We start from the raw sequence: 8,657 nt of genomic DNA, 5'->3' as shown, positions 1-8,657 counted from the left end.
AAGACTCCGTCCAAAAAAAAAAAAAAAAAAGACATCATTACAAAGGCATATATTAATTCAGGACAGTTAATTTTTTCTTGTGTGGTAAACCTTAGCAGTGGAAAATCCCAAACACCTTAGAGATGAAAGTTTCTTCTCTGTTAAACAAAATCTAAAGACACTGTTCTTTCCCCTCACTCTGATTTTCCCTCCAGTCATTCATCGCTGTTTTCAGGCTTTTTGGCCTTTATGTCTTCTCTCCTACTTTTATTCCTTCTTGATTTTCACTCACATGAATAAAACATCAAAATATGTGTGTGTGTGTGTGTGTGTGTATCTATATACAAACACAAGTAATTATTCTTACACGGTGACATCTATAATTGCACACATTCATGTAACTGTTCACACCAACCGGAATCTTCTTTAACACAAGCCACTATTCCAGGCCATTTACAGGCATCCACTCACTTAATCCTTATAAAAGCCTCATGAAGTAGTTATTGTCACTAAACCATGGTTAGGATGAGAAAAATGAGACAAAAAAATGTTATGTAACTTCGCAAGGCCATGCAGGCAATGACAGATAGAGTCAGGATTTGAACACAGCCCAAGCATCCTGCCTCTGGAGCCCATGCTTTTCATTAGGATGTGAACAACAGAGGAGCATGCATAAGCCACAGATACATTATCTATGCCGTATACTCGTGCACCCCTTCTGGCTTCTGCTACAGCAAATGAACCATAGCAACAAAAAAAAGCCCCATTGGCCGGGTGCAGTGGTGCACGCCTATAATCCCAGCACTTTGGGAGGCCAAGGCAGGCAGATCACAAGGTCGAGAGATCGAGAACCTCCTGGCCAATATGGTGAAACCCCATCTCTACTAAAAATACAAAAATTAGCTCGACATAGTGGTGCACACCTGTAGTCCCAGCTACTTGGGAGGCTGAAGCAGGAGAATCGCTTGAACCCAGGAGGTGGAGGTTGCAGTGAGCCAATATCATGCCACTGCACTCCAGCCTGGCAACAGAGCATCTCAAAAAAAAAAAAAAAAAAAAAAGCCCCATTGTTAGGAACTTCACATTCTAGAAGTGGGAGACAGACAAAAACCAAACAAGTAAATGAATATTGAGTCCTACATTACATAGTATATGTTACGAAGGATGAAGCAAGGTAGCGGGGTGAGAGGCTGTAATTTTATACAGGGTGGTCCTGGAAGACCTCTCTGATGAGGTGTCTCTGTGAATATGTGATTGCATTAAATGCAACTGCTTCCATCCCCACCTCCCTTTCTTATGCTCATTTATTTCCTTTGCACTACTATACTTCTTTCTTCTTCTCAAGATTTATGGGGTACCTGCTGAAGAGGCAGGTGATACTAGCTATTGTTGTAATTTAAGAGAAAAGATGGGCATCTCATGTTTGTACATTCAAAATGCCTTAAACAAACTCACCACATCACTTAGAAAAACGTAGGGTTCGACAAGAGATACTTTACATCACTACAGAGGCCAGCCTCTCAGATCTACTCCTGGGTGGAAATGATTGCAATATGAGCCAGCTACATTCGCAGATGTGGTTCTGCTTTCAGAACAGCTTCCCAAGAGCGCTCCTCTAAGTTCCTTCTGCCTAGCGTGCGTTCATAGGAACGAACCTTTCTCTAACTCTCAGGTTCCAAGATAAAGTCCAGGAGGTGGAGTTTCGCTTTAAATCACTCCATACACTTTTGGGATTTCACTGCCTGGATGGAGGTCTGGACAGGCCCCAGGGCCAGGCTTGCGGAGAGGCGCTGCCATGGGGAAACCGGTCTTCCATGCACAAATCCCTTAGTCAACACTCAGGAATGCACTGCACGGTGCTCCGAACAAGCCACTTCCATCTGATAGTAGGCAGGTCTGCAGTCTGAGTTGTCAGAGGCATCGCTGCAATTGAGATTCATTGAATCTAATCACTGACACATACAGCCTCTTCCTGATCATCTTTCATTTTCCCTTGGGGAGTCCTGTTCAGAGTCCTTGCTATGATTTTATTTGGCTCACAGTTTACTCGTATTATTTTAGTATTCTTTCTATAAAAGAGCCACAAGTGTGTGCCTTTGTCCCTGCCCTTGTGCTCAAATGCCTCGAAAATCAAACTGTCAAAGGTTTCTCTTAATCACCTCCGCAGAGGAGCCCATCTGGTCCTGGCTGGCGTCTGCAAGGGAAGCCAGTGTGCACATGGCACTGGTGTCCCTTCCATCATTTCGAGATAGTGTGAAGGGCTTCTGTTTGCTTTTCTTTCAGAAATGTGCTCTTCAGACGCAGCTCAGAAATCCACCCAAGAAGAGGAGGCCTGTCTTGAACACTGCTAGTAGCATTATGAGGATGTTCCCCATGCAGGCTTGGGTTTGCATGCTAATCATCATACACTTTATGCTCTGTAATTCTACCACAGTTAAATAACGTGAGCCACTGACTTGGCTGTTAGTGACATTTCCTGCTCATTGAAAGTCACTCATTCAGACTTTAGCAGTTGCAAATGTAACCAGCTCTTGAAAACAGTCTCAGAGCCTAGAAATGTCTCACATGAAGTTTCATTTACCAACTTGTACTGCCAGAAACGAAAAGCAAAAGTCAAAGCAAAAATAAAAAAAAACAGACAATGCCCATGTGAGATATATACTTGCGTATCTTTTTCTTTTTTTCTTTTTTTTTTTTTTGAGACAGATTCTCACTCTGTAGCCCAGGCTAGAGTGCAGTGGTGCGATCTCAGCTCACTACAACCTCTGCCTCCCGGGTTCAAGCGATTCGCTTGCCTTGGCCTCCCAGGTAGCTAGCTGAGATTACCGATGCATGCCACCATGCCTGGCTAATTTTTGTATTTTTTAGTAGAGACGGGGTTTCACTATGTTGGCCAGGCTGGTCTCAAACGCATGAACTCAAATCATCTGCCCACCTTGGCCTCTCAAAGTGTTCAGATTACAGGCATGAACCACTGCACTGGCCTGTGTTTCTTTAAAGCTTTGTGAACAAAATGATATCTCTCCAAAACAAACCAAAAAAAGTGTATTTTTTTAAGTCCTATGCTTGTACAAGTGGGAGAAGATCAGTTTATTAAAGAACTCTGCAGTTAATATTGTTGAATTATTGTGCTCTAAACTGCACCGCAATTCATACATGGTTTCTTAAGGAAAAACACACCAAAATAATTGTTAATCAAAAGTAAAAATTTTATGTAAGTTTGTTTAAAAGGATGCCTATTTTGCAATAATGCCTAATTTTTCTCTATTAGTTCCCAGGGGCATAATACCACTAATAAGTCCTCTTAATTAGAGAAAATCTTCTCTACTCTTGATAATTTCTGGATCAAGGAGGGATCTGCAAATACCAGCCTGAATTGTGATGTTTGACTAATGGTCTAATCCATCAACCACCAAGTATTGGTATTGAATCCATTAGCATTTATTCATTTGTTCAACACACATTTCTATACCTCCTACTGTGTGTCCATCTCTACATGCTGGAACTTAGACAGGAAGCTTTATAAACACGAGCTCCCTCTTTCATGAGGCTGTCTGTCTCCTGGGGAAGACACGGCCACAAATACTTACACAAATGAATACATAATGATAAGTCATGGGAGGAGATTTTTATCTACCTCATCCCACTGATTCCCATTCGGGGAGGGAAGAAAGGCAGTTTCTGCTGAAACAAGTATCAAGGGACTTCATTCACCTAACAGCCAATGCCAATATTGGTGACTGAAAAAGGAGATAACATGGACAAGAGGAAGAAGATTTTTGTCTCAGAGATGCTCCTTCTGTTTCTGAGAATGGAAAATGCAAAAGCCACGGCCTTCAAAGGGGAGTCTGTGTGAGAGCTACCAGGGCAGAAGGAACACGGGAGGTTCTGGTGGAGAGAGAAACCAGGGAGAAGAACAAGCAGCTTTGTGATGGCCACAGAAAGACTCCATCCAGGATGAAGTGGTTTGATGGAAACGATGAAGAGATGAGCTACCCTAGCCCCTGGACTTCTGCTGCCTCTGATGAAGTAGGGGCCACATTGTTTCCTCCTACCAGGTACTATGAAGACTTTGACGGACACAAGCCATTTCTAAGGACACAGCCTCTCTTGCCTCCCCCAGATACCCTGAAGTAAGGAACAGATTTGCTCCCATTTAGGGAGCAGTGTGGCTGCGGTGACCTTGGTCAAAAGCACAGCCCCTCAGAGGACCTCCCTCTCCCTGGGCCTACCTCCAACCTACAGTCAGAACATGGGGCTCCCCTCAGTTAAATGCATCATTTTTCTCTTTAAAAAATGCACCAGTGAGCAGGCACGGTGGCTCTTGCCTGTAATTCTAGCACTTTGGGAGGCTGAGGCAGGAGAATCAACTGAATCCGGGAGGTGGATGGTGAAGTGAGCCAAGATGGCGCCACTGCACTCCAGCCTGGGTGACAGAGCGAGACCCCATCTCAAAAAAAAAAAAAAAGTACCAGCAATTGCATCAAAGCTATCTCTGGCTATGAGGTTGAAAACTCTTAGCAGCCACTTATGGAAATAGCAAAGAAATAAAGGTTGTTCTGATATGATTTGAAAGAATCTTTTTGTTGTTGTTGTTAACGTTGGTTTTTATTTTTTAATTTTCTGAACAACGGCTATAAACACATAATAAAATGCTTCTTTCTCCTGAAGCTAAAGAACCTATTTCCTTTCTCCAACAGTGTATTTATTTATGTTTGAAAATATCCCCTCATAGAGTCTTTCACAAGGAACAGGGTAGTGTTATCAGTCCTCATTTTGCAAAGTAGCAAAGCGAGGTTCCCTGAGGGTCAGAAGGCAACTTAGAGCCAAACATCCACCCTCTGACGGTATGGGCAGGCTGGGCAGCAGCAGTATGGGCAGAAACAGAACTTGATTTGAGTCCTGAGCATAAAGGAGAGAGAGCGAGATGAACATTTTTCCATTCGCAGGGCATTTTACCCATTTGAAGTAACACTACTCTGAGAGCTTTCTGCAGAGGGGTAGCTCACGCTAGTTTAGACCCTTCAAATTTTCCAGGTTGCTTCTTGGACCATGCTGGGCAAATTAAATGTGGTATTCATCATTACCTCCGAAAATGCAAATCTGGGTATTCAGTGTATTCAACCATGATGGGGTCATGTCCAAATCTCTCATTTTAACAATCTCCAATGTACCTTTTCTCTGTAGCAATGGGAATTTTGAACCAACCCCAGATGAAATTTACAACCTTCAATACATTCACAGATGACAATTATATCTCTATAATCACTAAAAAATTAAAATAAAACCAACAGAAGTGGAATCAACAGTAAAAGAGCTAAATTATAGATAACAGAATATTCATAAAACGATACCTCATCTCATGAGTGTGGGTGCACTGCCTGCATGCCAGGATTTCTTTAGCCATTGGTGATATTCAGCATATTGCAATTGAGTGCAATTACAGTTAACTATAATTAAGAACAATTACAGCTTTTATTTCTCTACTTGTTCTTTAAAAGCACATTTGTAATAAAACTTTTTTTAAAAGGTGAAGAATATAATTATACATCCTTATAACGTCTCAAATAATTAGTTTGACTAAAGTTTCTTCTGGAACAATTTTCATTTTAACTGTCAAATCTGCCATTTATAGTCAATGAAACATACTTAAAAAAATTCCATCATTAACCTTTTTCACCCCATATAGCTGTATATGAATTATCAGTATAAATTAAAGGTTTTGGTATTTAAATCTCTAGGGCCTGCTGCAAGCTGTATGAATTTTTTCCCTTCTAGTTACGTTTGTGCATGCATGTGTGTGTGTGTGTGTGTGTGTATGTGTGTCTTTGAACAAAAAGGAAATGCTATATTTGTAGAGTCTGTTTTCTTGATCAAGATTTTGGGAAAAGATTTCTTATGTTAGAAAGGTATGTTCTCGTGGCTCACGCCTGTAATCCCAGCACTTTGGGAGGCTGAGGAGGGTGGATCACGAGGTCAAGAAATCTAGACTATCCTGGCCAACATGGTGAAACCCCATCTCTACTAAAAATACAAAAATTAGCTGGGTATGGTGCCATGTGCCTGTAGTCCCAGCTACTCAGAAGGCTGAGGCAGGAGAATCACTTGAACCCAGGAGGCGGAGGTTGCAGTGAGCCGAGATTGCGCCACTGCACTCCAGCCTGACGACAGAGCAAGACTCCATTTCAAAAAAAAAAAAAAAAAGAAAAAGAAAAGGAAAAAGAAAGGTATGTTCTGGTATGTTCTCTGCTTTGCCTATTACAAAGCACTCTCCCCTCTTTGTTTATTTACTGTATATTTTTATAGCATCAAAACTAAGAAGTCCCTGGATTGTGACAGGTCTGCCTCTCAGTTTAGTAATTTATGGAGCACATGGTCAGTATCAGCTTACTTAGGACTAGTGAAATGCTACCTTCTCATAATCTAGATTCTGACTCAATGCTACTTCATTCCTGCTTGTCTCCTGTGCTGGACTGTAGATTCCATGAGGGCAGCAGCTTGGGTGCTTTTGTAACATCTCCCTCATGAACACTTAGGACAGTGAGTGGCTGGTGCAAAGTGCTGGGTAAATGGAACACACTGCATCAGCAAAGATGGCTTTTTTTTCAGGTCTTTCCCAGTTATGTTGGGGATAATTAAAAATTTTATCACCTGAATGACTTTGAAGATAGAAGAAAATTAGGTAGTACAACTCTGGAAATTAAGAATATTTTCACCATGCATCCTGTTGAATTAGCAGACCTGGGATATAAATGGTGAGACAGCCTACGCATGTTGGGAATGAGGAGTCGGGACAGATCATCTTTTAAGATCTTTTACAACTTTTATCTTGTTTTTGAGACAGTCTGGCTCTATCGCCCAGGCTGGAGTGCAGTGGCACCATCTGAGCTCACTGCAACTTCCGCCTCTTGAGTTGAAGCAATTCTCCTGCCTCAGGCGCCCCAATAGCTGGGACTACAGGTGCATGCCACCACACCAGCTAAGTCTTTTTTTTTCTTTTTTTAGTGGGGATGGGGTTTCGCCATGTTGGCAAGGCTGGTCTTAAACTCCTGGCCTCAAGTGATCCTCCCATGTTGGCTTCCCTAAGTGCTGGGATTACGGGTGTGAGCTACCATGCCCAGCCTCAAATTTTAGATTACTAGTAATTTATCAAACTTAGACCAAACTCTAATGGCAATTTAACAAAAGGTTAAAATGGGTATGTGTAATTGTGTGGCAGTGAATAAATAGTAATTTCATTCCTAGGAAAGACAATGAGTGATAAAGATACGAATATACCAAAAAAATGCTGTTGCTAAAAATACCCTCAATATTCAAAATACTGAAATTACTGGATATACTTTATTTTGTAAACTTTACCAATTTTTCTGTAACAGCCACCAATTATTACATATTATGTTTTAATCATTTTGTTTAGCACTTCACATACATTCCATAGGTCGACAACACTGTTAGTTATTAATTATCATGTCCATTCTTCAGATACAGAAACTTGAGGCTCAGAGAAGTTAAATCAGTTTGAACCCAGGCCTGTCCAAGTCTAACGTGAACAGTTAAAACAAGCAAATGAAACAAAACATAGCTAATCATGATCAAGAGACATCCAAACAGAATGATAATCTGGGTGGATCCTTATCTAAAGGCTGAAATGAGAGAAACAGGGATCTAAGAAAAAAGTCCCACTCCCCAATTTTACTTGTTGATCCTGAAGTGCTTTTCTAACTGCTTCTCAGGAATTGATGCTTTCTATGACAAAGGTGTATATACACATATTAGAAGTTTTGAAAGCAGTTATGAGGTAAAATGGTATTTATCAAGGGTATGGGGGTGAAACTGTATTTCTCAGGAGTATGGGGTTAAAGTTCAGTTTAAACCCTCCCCAACTGTACCAAAGGCAACTGCATGGACATTAATCACAGCGATGTCTGCAACAGAAACAACCTAAATGCCCACGAATAAGCCCATGGCTACGTAAACTGTGCTGTGGATGTTGTGTGCAATCTAGGGAGTGGTTAGAAAGAATGAGGTAGATTTCCATATTCTAATATAGAGTGGGATGGACACAGTAGCTCATACTCATGATCCCAACACTTTGGGAGGCTGAGGTGGGAGGATGGCTTGAGGCCAGGAGTTCATGGCCAGGGCAACATATTGAGACTCTGTCTTTACAAAAAATAAAAATAAAAATATTATCCAGGCATGGTGACACATGCCGGTAGTCCCAGCTACTTGGGAGGTAGAGGTGGGAGGATTGCTTGAGCCCAGGAGATGCAGGCTTCAGGGAACTATGATCACACCACTGCACTCTAGCCCGGATGACAGTAGGGGACCCTGTCTCTAAAAAAAAAAAATTAAAAATAGATAGAATTACAAGGCATGTTGATTGACAGAAATAATAAGATACAGAATAATACGGTTCAGTTTAAGGATGTCTGTGTTTAAAAATAAAAGACACAGATGAATAAAATATTCCATGGGTACATTTAAGTCTGGACATGGATGGCAATGGTCCTGGAAGAGAACACAGCAGCGTGATCCATGGTATACTCTGTAGAGAGGAGATGGCAGGTGGCTGGCACAGAGTGCTGGGTGCCTCCTATCCCAGGCACTAGCACCAGGGACACCCTTAACTCACCTCACCCATAGCCGGGCCAGGTCCAGCCACATCAGTGAGTCTT

Source organism: Colobus angolensis, unplaced genomic scaffold, assembly GCF_000951035.1.
Source record: "Colobus angolensis palliatus isolate OR3802 unplaced genomic scaffold, Cang.pa_1.0 Scaffold321, whole genome shotgun sequence".
Taxonomy (NCBI): domain Eukaryota; kingdom Metazoa; phylum Chordata; class Mammalia; order Primates; family Cercopithecidae; genus Colobus; species Colobus angolensis.
Note: the sequence above shows the minus strand (reverse complement) of the source record.